At 39.9% G+C, this 13474-nt stretch overlaps 1 protein-coding gene across 2 annotated transcripts in view; it reads left to right on the top strand.

Moving 5' to 3' along the window:
• Positions 1 to 4693: 4693 nt before the first annotated feature.
• Positions 4694 to 13474, top strand: part of LOC139542873 (coiled-coil domain-containing protein 71-like) — a 61879-nt gene continuing 53098 nt past the window's right edge. The window contains exon 1 of one of the 2 annotated variants that reach the window (XR_011668565.1): positions 4694 to 4977. The gene's annotated coding sequence lies outside the window, so the exon portion shown is untranslated. The remainder of the gene's footprint in view (positions 4978 to 13474) is intronic. The other variant, XM_071348805.1, reaches the window with a different exon arrangement.

The following is a 13474-nucleotide window of genomic DNA, read 5'->3' as shown; positions in this document are numbered from 1 at the left end:
TAGCCAAATATATTTAAACTCAGTTTTTCACAATTCCTGACATTTCATCCTCGTAAAAATTCCCTGTCTTAGGTCAGTTAGGATCACCACTTTATTTTAAGAATGTGAAATGTCAGAATAATAGTAGAGAGAATGATTTATTTCAGCTTTTATTTCTTTCATCACATTCCCACTGGGTCAGAAGTTTACATACACTCAATTAGTATTTGGTAGCATCAGTGATTGTCTGTAAACCTTGCCACATAAATCTTGTGTCTGTACTGACGTTTTCCCGGTTTGATTGCCTTACGGAGGGAGTAACTACACTATTCGACCATATTCCCAGTCATCTTGCCACGGTTAAATGCACTAGTTCACGCTTTCAGTTTTGCGTGAATGCAGCCATCTATTATTCTTGGTCACGTGAACAAAAGGACTTGAGTTTCTGTATGTTATGACAATCACACTATGAGTAGTTAATCATGAAATACTGCCTTCCCAGAGAGTTCTTTATTCCTGCCTGCGCAATGTACTGAGAACCCATCTGGCTGTATGGACTGGGACAGTATATCCCGAGAGAGCCATGATTCTGTGAAACAGTGTATGTTACGGTCCCTGATGTCTCTCTGGAAGGAGAGATGCTTTGAACTCGTTTTGAACTTGTTGAGAACGCCAATTGGCGAATGGCAAACAAGCTGCGTCAACCATAACCTGAAAGTACAGCTATCATGCTCACAAACAGTGTAGTGTAGGGAAATAAACACCATTTACATAATATATTTTTATTTTGCACAAGGGTTTACCCACCTTTTGCGGAAAAATGCATTGATGTATTAGGTAGTGCTACTTTATTCACCACGAACGGCGATCAGAATTTAACTCTTTTTTTTACCACAATGTAACAGTTTTGCTTCCGTCCCTCTTCTTTCCCCAACCTGGGCTCGAACCAGGGACCCTCTGAACAACTGCGTCCCACAAAGCATTTTCCTACTGTATCACTCCACAAAAGCTGCCCAATTGAAACACTACTAGCTATTTCACACCAGTTACACTTGCAAACAAATTATTGTTTTTTCCCCCCCTTTATTTAAAAAAGGCAAGTCAGTTAAGAACAATTTCTTAGTTTCAATGACGGCCTAGGAACAGTTAACTGCCTTGTTTAGAGGCAGAATGGCAGGTTTTTACCTTGTCAGCTCGGGGTTTCGATCTTGCAACCTTTCGGTTACTAGTCCAACACTCTAACCACTAGGCTGCCTGCTACCCCACATGTGGGAGAATTCCGAGCTCAGAGATGATAGACAAGTTTCCCACTGGTAATTACCAGTTGGAGGGGCGTTCAAGTGGATTTTTCCCAGTCATATGCTGGTATTTTCGAATTTACGAGATGTTATGAATGCAGCATTAATGTTGTGCAACAGGGCAATAGCAACAGGGAAACACTTGAATCTTGTCAGCTCCATTTACTGTATCTGGAACACTGATTACACCGAATGGTTTATGCCTTGTTTAAAACCCGGGGTTCAATTAGTATTTTATGCAAATAGTGGAACTGCATACAGCTGACTATAAACAAACTCAACTTATCAATTATTGAGTCCTTTGTTAGTTTTAGTGGTCCCGTGTGGCTCAGTTGGTAGAGCATGGCGCTTGCAACGCCAGGGTTGTGGGTTCATTCCCCACGGGGGGACCAGGATGAATATGTATGAACTTTCCAATTTGTAAGTCGCTCTGGATAAGAGCGTCTGCTAAATGACTTAAATGTAAAAAATGTAGGTTGCAGGGTCAAGCTGACCTCATGAACAACAAGGGGTATGTCTCCAAATTGGGTTAATTTCCAATTCTGCTCTATTCACATTCTAATCTTTATTTTTTATGTCAGTCTATTCCATCCCCATTTAACACCTGTCTATAACCCCTCCCACTGCAGTGTTCGGTCTTCTTCAACGTTTCACCTTGCTCACCTTCCAACTTCTCTACAGACGGTTTTTTATTTATTTACAAAATCTCCATATTTTTTAATTAAACCGACCTCGGCATTAACCACTTTTCTGGACAGTTTTTATGCGACTAGTCATACGATGTATTAAAAAATAAATAAAAAATCATTCGATCTATGATAGGAAGAGTTTAGTACAATTATACATGCGGACTGATAATTTGTTCGTTCTACATGGTAGGATCTTTCTGTCAGTAAAACGTATTATGCAAGAAATGGCGGTGGAAACGTCTTTATGCTAAAATATTGATATAATAACCACCATATCTAAGTAAACTTCGAGTCAAGCGATAATATGGTGTGTGTGTGTGTGGTCCCCCCATTACGACTCGGGAAAGCATGCAGTTTTAGGCTATAGTTTAAATAAATTACGAAATTCACAGGGTGGTGAAAGAGCACGGTGATGAGCTTTGCTCCTTTCCAATAAATTAAAAACCTAGCTTTCCATCGAATTGGCGACATATTTTCATGCGGATATTCTAAAATCCACAAAAAACAATATGCCCACCAGAGAGGTCTCCATCTAACTGACTTGTTGCAGGCTGTGCGTGATGACGTAGCGCACATACAAATACATTTTGCAGTTAATCCCATGTACCTAATAAAGAATACAAGTTAAATGGGTTTCCATCGCATTTTCAACTCTACTGATGGTTTCTCAGGTAAAAAATAAAGCGTTTTGTAGCCAGTGTGCCCACCCTGGTATTGGTACTGTTATTTTCTCGCTGCTGTTTAGAGTGCATGTACAGCCTACATGAGATTACATTTGTGTCAAAACCAAGCATTGATGATCATGTCACCAAAATAAGACCCTCGATATGTATTGGAAAGCAGTATCAAACTCATCACCTTGAATTTTCACCACCCTGTGAAGTTCATAATGGATTTAATCTGTAGCCTAATAAACTGCATCATTTCCTGAGTTGTAAAGGGAGCACCACACGTCATCGCGTGACTCCAAGTTTACTTCCATATGATAGTTATTGAGCTATCAATATTGTCACCGACATTTCTTGAATAATTAATTTTACCCACACAAAATTATCCCACCTTGTCTAGTGTGTTTTGCCGACATTTGTAAAGTCTACCTAAACATTTTCTGTTTCATCAGGCCCGTCTTTACATTTTTTAAATCCGATTTCTACTTTTCTGGCTTAAAAAGGTTGTATGGAACTCTCCCAATAAATAACGAGGCAGACATGCGATAACGTTGCGATTCGAAACCAACGTTTGCAGGTATAACGTTAAGTGGTTTTGGTGAGGTAGTTGACTTAAACTAGCCACTTGTGAAACGTAGTCATTAAAAATAACCTCCGTGATCTCCATTTTGCTAGCTACTATTTTGCATTTTATTCAAGCGTATAAGGTAGTGACATAGTTCCTATGCCAAACTGATGTTATATTACATACAGACGGTGCCGCTTTCAAGACAACTCGGAACTCTGAAACTCTGAAATGTCCGACTTGGAAACTCGTAGACAAATGAGCTCCGAGTTTTCCGATTTTCCGAGTTGTTTTGAAAGCAACATTAAGTCAATTGAAAATTGTGGGAGCAACCCGGATGTCTAGAGAGACTATCTTTTTATTGGGGGACATCAACATTAGATTTCAGAAACCTTCATTTTGTATCAATTTCTAACAACCTCCCAGGCAGCAAGTACTTGGTTGCCTGTGGTAGGATCAAGGTTCTCCTCATTCCTTGGTTTCATTTAAGATATTATCTTCCAGGGAAGCATATGTAGACATTTATGTAAATACATACAATAAAAAAATAAAAAAAACTATTTAAGCACTATGCAGTAATTACACCTCATATTCAGTCTGTAGCAGCCATTTTGATTATTCCTGGCAGCCATTTTGTGCCATTCTGCTCACATCTGTCATCACAGTGGAGACGAGAAATGGGGGAGGGGAGGTTTAAAAAAGCCTGGCTTCACAATAACTAAACTTTTCAGTGTCATAACAGTCATTCCTATAACCTTTAGACAAATGATAAGGTGATAACATTGACTACATTAAACCAGAATTTCTTAATCGAAGTCCACTTGTCAGTTTTTTAAATTTTATTTTACACTGAATGGTTGCATTATAAAATTGTGAAATTGAGCTGCTTATTAATGCAGAGGTCCTCTTTCTATTGCTATCACCTAGCTTAATTTTTCTGTAAATGGCCGACAAAACGAATACAATGCTTTATTATTGCCCCTTCAAAGACTGGATCCTTTAATGCCGTGTTCAGGTGCTCGTCGGGAAACCACGACTTGCTAACTGGTTGTAGTTATACACGTGTCGCGTTTAACCAGTTAGCAAGTTGGAAATGTCAAAGTTCATACTAGCATCTGAACGCGGCATCATTCATGTGCTTTTTGGTCGGAAACAATTCTTCAACCCTTAAAATAAGCTAGCTAACATTCCATTTTGTTGTATGTCAAAATTAACATACATAAAAAAATATGTTTAATCGTTATCCCATTCATGAATTTAGAAACATAAATACATATTAATCTAATGGCTAAATTAACACTGAAAATGCAATAATTTAAATTGGCCTTTCAACCCCTCCATTATCTCACAAAGATTGCTAGCTAGCTCACTGCTTACCTTTTTTTCACAAAAGGCATGGAGGTTCGCCCCCCTTAAATTTGCCCAACCCCTTTCCTGTTCTTGACCACGCCTAAATCACGCCTTCTTTCCCTTTTTTTCTGGGCACGGATCGGACACTGATAAGGTCTAATGGGCGTACTTAGCTTGAAGTGCCGTCCCTATTGCATTCTAAACTCCGCCCCTCTTCTCTTTCAGGTCTTCAAAACGGAAACACCCCCAACGGTTGCCATTTTACTTTGGCCAACGCTTGACTGGAATTGTAGCTGTCAAAGCAATATTCCAAAGAGTGCACTTCCCGTTAATTGCTGTATGAAGAAAGTGTGGCTCTGCTCGCATTTGATTGAAGTTATCGGCGCTGCTGAGTGGTGGAAGGGAGCAGCGGTTCGCACAACAAAAAGGTAGCTACACACATTCAGTACCTATGATGTGAGGGGAAATGATAGCAAGCCATGGTGGCATGGTGTTTAAATGGCTGACTTTACAACTAGGTAACGTTAGTTACTCGCCGGTTTGTCAGTACAGTATTGTGTTATCTCCTGTTCCTCGACTCAGGAATGTGTGTCTGGCCTCAAGAAACGTAGCCAGCTAGCTAACGTTACATCGGCTCTTGTTTCGAATGTTCTGGCCAGCTGAACAATGCTGCTAGCCGGCTAACGTTATCTACTTGGCTTGTTTGAATGTTGATGACTTTTCTCACTTTTAGAGAGTCTACTACCTACTCAAATAATCGAACGAGCGCAGGGACGTATACTTAGCGACTTAGCTATCTGACTGAAAGTCGTGTTTACTCTCTATCACAGTAATGTTTTTACACTGTTCGATTTTTCTTCTGTCCGACCTTTTTCGATTATTCGGAATGACATCAAGCACGTCATGCCATTACATTTCCATAGAGGAAAAGGCAGAAAGGGGATTTTTAAAATGTTTCAGTGCGATCAACCAGCACTACTTTTATATTGAGTGAAATGGTGCCTTATATTATAAACAGTCAAAATGGTAAAGTTTAATTATGATATGTCAGTGGAGGCTCCTCAGAGGAGTAAGGGTAGGACCATCTTTCTCAGAATTTCATAAGTAGTAAAAAGAAAGTAATACTTTAAAGATAAAACTGTACAAAATATTTTCAAGTCACCAAATTGATTAAAACACACTGTTTTGCAATAAATGTCAGTAGCCTCAACAGCACTCTGTAGGGTTTCACCATGGTGTAGCTGGAGGACAGCTAGTGTTCCGTCCTCTTCTGTGTACATTGAGTACAATACAACACCTTGGAGGCTCATGGTTCTCACCCCCTTCCATAGACTTAGACAGTAATTATGACAAGTTCCGTAGGACGTCTTCCAACCTATCAAAGCTGAAAGGATCCGAGAATTAATCTAGTACTGAAATCATAAGTTACAGCTAGCTAGCACTGCATAACATGTGGTGAGTAGTTGGCTCAAAGAGAGTAAGACAATAGTTGAACAGTTTTGAACATGTTCATTTCTTCAAAAATGAGTGCTGGTTATATATACCGTGGAGAGAACAAGTATTTGATACACTGCCGATTTTGCATGTTTTCCTACTTACAAAGCATGTAGAGGTCTGTAATTTTTATCATGGGTACACTTCAACTGTGAGAGACGGAATCTAAAACAAAAATCCAGAAAGTCACATTGTATGATTTTTAAGTAATTAATTTGCATTTTATTGCATGAAATAAGTATTTGATACATCAGAAAAACAGAACTTAATATTTGGTACAGAAACCTTTGTTTGCAATTACAGAGATCATACGTTTCCTGTAGTTCTTGACCAGGTTTGCACACACTGCAGCAGGGATTTTGGCCCACTCCTCCATACAGACCTTCTCCAGATCCTTCAGGTTTCGGGGCTGTCGCTGCGCAATACGGACTTTCAGCTCCCTCCAAAGATTTTCTATTGGGTTCAGGTCTGGAGACTGGCTAGACCACTCCAGGACCTTGAGATGCTTCTTACGGAGCCACTCCTTAGTTGCCCTGGCTGTGTGTTTCGGGTCGTTGTCATGCTGGAAGACCCAGCCACGACCCATCGTCAATGCTCTTACTGAGGGAAGGAGGTTGTTGCCAAGATCTCGCGATACATGGCCCCATCCATCCTCCCCTCAATACGGTGCAGTCGTCCTGTCCCCTTTGCAGAAAAGCATCCCCAAAGAATGATGTTTCCACCTCCATGCTTCACGGTTGGGATGGTGTTCTTGGGGTTGTACTCATCCTTCTTCCTCCAAACACGGCGAGTGGAGTTTAGACCAAAAAGCTCTATTTTTGTCTCATCAGACCACATGACCTTCTCCCATTCCTCCTTTGGATCATCCAGATGGTCATTGGCAAACTTCAGACGGGCCTGGACATGCGCTGGCTTGAGCAGAGGGACCTTGCGTGCGCTGCAGGATTTTAATCCATGACGGCGTAGTGTGTTACTAATGGTTTTCTTTGAGACTGTGGTCCCAGCTCTCTTCCGGTCATTGACCAGGTCCTGCCGTGTAGTTCTGGGCTGATCCCTCACCTTCCTCATGATCATTGATGCCCCACGAGGTGAGATCTTGCATGGAGCCCCAGACCGAGGGTGATTGACCATCATCTTGAACTTCTTCAATTTTCTAATAATTGCGCTAACAGTTGTTGCCTTCTCACCAAGCTGCTTGCCTATTGTCCTGTAGCCCATCCCAGCCTTGTGCAGGTCTACAATTTAACCCTGATGTCCTTACACAGCTCTCTGGTCTTGGCCATTGTGGAGAGGTTGGAGTCTGTTTGATTGAGTGTGTGGACAGGTGTCTTTTATACAGGTAACGAGTTCAAACACGTGCAGTTAATACAGGTAATGAGTGGAGAACAGGAGGGCTTCTTAAAGAAAAACTAACAGGTCTGTGAGAGCCGGAATTCTTACTGGTTGGTAGGTTTTCAAATACTTATGTCATGCAATAAAATGCAAATTAATTACTTAAAAAATCATACAATGTGATTTTCTGGATTTGTTTTAGATTCCGTCTCTCACAGTTGAAGTGTACCTATGATAAAAATTACAGACCTCTACATGCTTTGTAAGTAGGAAAACCTGCAAAATCGGCAGTGTTTCAAATACTTGTTCTCCCCGCTGTATTAGAGGTCGACCGATTAGGATTTTTCAACGCCGATACCGATTATTGGCGGGCCAAAAAAGCAGATGCCGATTTTAAAACAATAATAATTTTATATATATGTGTTTGTATTTGTAATAATGACAATTACAACAATACTGAATGAACACTTATTTTAACTTAATATAATAAATACATCAATAAAATCAATTTAGCCTCAAATAAATAATGAAACATGTTCAATTTGGTTTAAATAATGCAAAAACAAAGTGTTGGAGAAGAAAGTAAAAGTGCAATATGTGCCATGTAAAAAAGCTAACGTTTAAGTTCCTTGCTCAGAACATGAGAACATATGAAAGCTGGTGGTTCCTTTTAACATGAGTCTTCAATATTCCCAGGTAAGAAGTTTTAGGTTGTAGTTAATATAGGAATTATAGGTCTATTTCTCTCTCTACGATTTGTATTTCATATACCTTTGACAATTGGATGTTCTTATAGGCACTTTAGTATTGCCAGTGTAACAGTACAGCTTCCATCCCTCTCCTCGCCGCTACCTGGGCTCGAACCAGGAACACATCGACAACAGCCACCCTCGAAGCAGCGTTACCCATGCAGAGCAAGGGGAACAACTACTCCAAGTCTCAGAGCGAGTGATGTTTGAAACGCTATTAGCGCGCACCCTGCTAACTAGCTAGCCATTTCACATCGGTTACACCAGCCTAATCTCGGGAGTTGATAGGCTTGAATTCATAAACAGAGCTGCTGGCAAAACGCACAAAAGTGATGTTTGAATTAATGCTTACGATTCTGCTGGTGCCCACCATCGCTCAGTCAGACTTCTCTATCAAATCATAGACTTAATTATAACATAATAACACACAGAAATACGAGCCTTAGGTCACTAATATGGTCGAATCCGGAAACTAATCTCAAACAAAACATTTATTCTTTTAGTGAAATACGGAACCGTTACGTATTTTATCTTAACGGGTGGCATCGCATCCATCAGTCTAAATATTCCTGTTACATTGCACAACCTTCAATGTTATGTCATAAGTACGTAAAATTCTGGCAAATTAGTTCGCAACGAGCCAGGCGGCCCAAACTGTTGCATATACCCTGACTCTGCGTGCAATGAACGCAAGAGAAGTGACACAATTTCACCTGGTTAATATTGCCTGCTAACCTGGATTTCTTTTAGCTAAATATGCAGGTTTAAAAATATATACTTCTGTGTATTGATTTTAAGAAAGGCATTGATGTTTATGGTTAGGTACACGTTGGAGCAACGACAGTCCTTTTTCGCGAATGCGCACTGCATCGATTATATACAACGCAGGACACGCTAGATAAACTAGTAATATCATCAACCATGTGTAGTTATAACTAGTGATTATGATTTAGTTTTTTTATAAGGTAAGTTTAATGCTAGCTAGCAACTTACCTTGGCTTCCTACTGCATTCGAGTAACAGGCGGGCTCCTCGTGAGGCAGGTGGTTAGAGCGTTGGACTAGTTAACCGTAAGGTTCAAGATTGAATCCCTGAGCTGACAAGGTAATAATCTGTCGTTCTGCCCCTGAACAAGGCAGTTAACCCACCGTTCCTAGGCCGTCATTGAAAATAAGAATCTATTCTTAACTGACTTGCCTAGTTAAATAAAGGTGTTAACTTCTTGCCGCACGGATCCCTTTAGCGGGATCATTTTCTTAAACAACCGCTGAATTGCAGAGCGCCAAATTCAAAAATAATACAAAAAATATTTATAATCATGAAATATACCAAAACACAGCTTAGCTTGTTAATCCACCTATCGTGTCAGATTTTTAAAATATGCTTTACAGTGAAAGCAATCCAAGCGTTTGTGTTTATCAATCACTAGACAGAACAGCTAGCCCCAAATTAGCTTGGTCACGAAAGTCAGAAAAGCAATAAAATTAATCGCTTACTTTTGATAATCTTCGGATGTTTGCACTCATGAGACTCCCAGTTAAACAATAAATGTTCTTTTTGTTCGATAAAGATTAGTTTTATAACCAAAAACCGCCATTTGGTTTGCGTGTTATGTTCAGAAAACCACAGGCCCGTTCCGGTCCTGAAAGGCAGACAAATTCCAAAAAGTATCCGTAATGTTCGTATAAACATGTCAAATGTTTTTTATAATCAATCCTCAGGTTGTTTTTAACATACATAATCGATAATATTTCAACCGGATGGTAACCTATTCAATACTACAGAGAAAGAAAATGTCGAGCTTCATCTCTCGCGCAGGAACTAATCAAAGTACACCTGGCGCGTTTTGATAAATCTCGCTAATTTTTCAAAAAAGCTTGAAACTATGTCTAAAGCCTGGTCACAGCCTGAGGAAGCCATTTGAAAATGAATCTGGTTGATACCCCTTTAAATGGAGGGGCAGGCAACGGAACAGGGATTTTTCCAAATAAAAGGCACTTCCGGGTTGGATTTCCTCAGGTTTTCGCCTGCAAAATCAGTTCTGTTATACTCACAGACAATATTTTGACAGTTTTGGAAACTTTAGTGTTTTCTATCCTAATCTGTCAATGATATGCATATTCTAGCATCTGGGATCGGCATCCAAAATTACAGATTTCTGATAACTTGAAATCGGCCCTAATTAATCGGCCATTACGATTAATCGGTCGACTTCTAATATATATTTATTTCTTCACTTACCTAGCTAGTGAATGCGGCTAGCTAGTTTAGCCTACTCAAACTTCCGTCTCAGAGGGATGTTAGCTAGCTGGCTATGGCTATCCAACACTGGAACTCTATTTGTTTAATTAATTTATTGCCACCGGGGCCTGCCGGTGTAACTGCTAAACTGTTCACTGTACTGCATGATTGTAGCGGGTTTATTAACTTTTACTGCCTCAGAAACCCGGATCCGGGAGCACCCCCCCCCCCCCCCCCCCACTGACTAGCATAGCTAGCATAGCGTCACAAGTAAATTGTAGCATCTAAATATCATTAAATCACAAATCCAAGACACCAGATGAAAGATACACTTCTTGTGAATCTAGCCACCATTTCTGATTTTTAAAATGTTTTACAGGGAAGACACTATGTAAATCTATTAGCTAACCACGTTAGCAAAAGACACCATTTTTTTTACTCCACTATTTTTCCACTCCATCACTAGCTATCACCAATTCGACCAAATAAAGAAATAAATAGCCACTAACCAAGAAAAAACCTCATCAGATGACAGTCTGATAACATATTTATTGTATAGCATAGGTTTTGTTAGAAAAATGTGCATATTTCAGGTATAAATCATAGTTTGCCATTGCAGCCACCATCACAAATCTCCCCAAAGCGACTAGAATTACTACAGAGAGCAACGTGTATTACCAATTTACTCATCATAAAACATTTCATAAAAATAGACAAAGCATAGCAATGGAAAGACACAGATCTTGTGAATTCAGACAATATTTCAGATTTTCTAAGCGTTTTACAGCGAAAACACAATAAATCGTTATATTAGCATACCACATGTGCAAACGTTACCCCAGCATGAATTCAAGGCAAAGGGAGCGATAACGTTATCATCACCAAAATATATAAAATTTTTCACTAACCTTCTCAGAATTCTTCCGATGACACTCCTGTAACATCATATTACAACATACATATAGAGTTTGTTCGAAAATGTGCATATTTAGCCACAAAAAAACGTGGTTATACAATGACAATAGTAGCAAAACTGGCCTGAAAATGTCGGGCGCCATCTTTGAGAGTGATCTAGTCTAATCGATAACTAATCATAAACTTGACTAAAAAATACAGGGTTGACAGGAATCGAAAGACAAATTAGTTCTTAATGCAATCGCTGAATTACATTTCTAAAATTATCCTTACTGTGCAATACCGGGTCCGCCAAAGCGAAGCTACACAAAACAAAATGGCGATATATGCGTTTAACATTTTTCAACAGAACAGCGATTTATCATCATAAATAGTTCTTACTATGAGCTGTTCTTCCATCAGAATCTTGGGCAATGTATTCTTTCTCCGGTCTAATCGTCTTTTGGTCGAAAGATGTCCTCTTGTCCCGTCGAAATGGCCACTAACGTTCGGTATGTACAGGAAAAGTGCCCAGCTCATGGAAGGGCGTCACAAATAAATGCTTCAAAATCGCACTAAACAGATATAAATTGCTATAAAACGGTTTAAATTAACTACCTTATGTTTTTAACACCTATAACGAGTAAAAACATGACCGGCGATATATTACTGGCTAAACCAAGGCTTGGAAAGAGGCCAGTCCGACGTGCGTCGAGCGCAGGGTCCAAAAGAAAGGTGTTTTATACAGGCCCTGATTGCGCAATCGACTCCATTCAAATTGTCACCACTTACTGACATCTAGAGGAAGGCGTAGGCAGTGTTTGTATCCTCATAGCATTCACAGGGACATTAAAACTGACCTGGGACCAGAGGCCAAGGTTTCTGAAATCTCACTCCCTGTCAGGAAAAGTTCTGTAGAATGAGTTCTGTTCCACTCAGACATAATTCCAACGGTTATAGAAACTAGAGTGTTTTCTATCCAATAATAACAATAATATGCATATTGTACGAGCAAGAATTGAGTACTAGGCAGTTTAATTTGGCAATGTCAAAAAAAAAAGTGCTAACAGCTCCCCCCATTGACAAAAGGTTAACACATTAGTTCTAGAAGCTAGCTATGATGTTAGCTAATATGGTGACAACTATGTAGGATGTGTGAAGGTTTGACTTGGAAAGGTTTTTCACCTGGTCAGACAGCTGTTATATTGTGCTCTAAGGTCCACAAGCAAAGGGAAAAGGTGAGAGGAAGAGGGCGCCTAGATGCGAGAAGGAATTATACATGAGCAAAGGATTATGCTGTTTGTATGTGGCTGCTATGAAAGTGAACTGTGTTTGCAGAGATCAAGGTTCATTCGTTTCAGCGACTCTGTTGAAAAATGTATCTTAAACGGAAGCAAACGTATCGGAACAGGGATAAACATACTTTAATTTGTCCAATAGAATCTCTGGTTTAAAACTTTGACTAATGATTACACCCTAAATAAGCTCGATGCAGGCAAGTGTGCAAGGCAGTTTTGAATGTGTCACTGTCAGCCACCTTGATTTCTAAATTCTCTCAACTGTGCACCTACTTTGTAAACTTTCATTCGTAGGCTAGGTTGTAGCAACCTCATTTATAGGGAACATTTTTGTTTCATGTAATAGACCAAACCTATCGATGTTACAAAGGTTAGGTGAATGTAATATGAATGACAGTCATCCAATATTTTTATTTTATTTTATTTTACCGTTATTTTACCAGGTAAGTTGACTGAGAACACGTTCTCATTTGCAGCAACGACCTGGGGAATAGTTACAGGGGAGAGGAGGGGGATGAATGAGCCAATTGTAAACTGGGGATTATTAGGTGACCGTGATGGTTGAGGGCCAGATTGGGAATTTAGCCAGGACACCGGGGTTAACACCCCTACTCTTACGATAAGTGCCATGGGATCTTTAATGACCTCAGAGAGTCAGGACACCCGTTTAACGTCCCATCCGAAAGACGGCACCCTACACAGAGCAGTGTCCCCAATCACTGCCCTGGGGCATTGGGATCTTTGTTTAGACCAGAGGAAAGAGTGCCTCCTGTAATAGAAATCACACCATACTCAAAAACAAAAAAGTCCTCCCTCATCCTAAACGGCACTGACCGCCAATGTACACACTAAGTGTTTTCACAACACTAAAATACTAATTTCACTGACCAATAAGAAAGACCAGCACACTGAACTCAT

This window comes from Salvelinus alpinus, chromosome 17, assembly GCF_045679555.1.
Source record: "Salvelinus alpinus chromosome 17, SLU_Salpinus.1, whole genome shotgun sequence".
NCBI lineage: Eukaryota > Metazoa > Chordata > Actinopteri > Salmoniformes > Salmonidae > Salvelinus > Salvelinus alpinus.
Note: the sequence above shows the minus strand (reverse complement) of the source record. Positions and strands in the feature narration are given on the sequence as shown.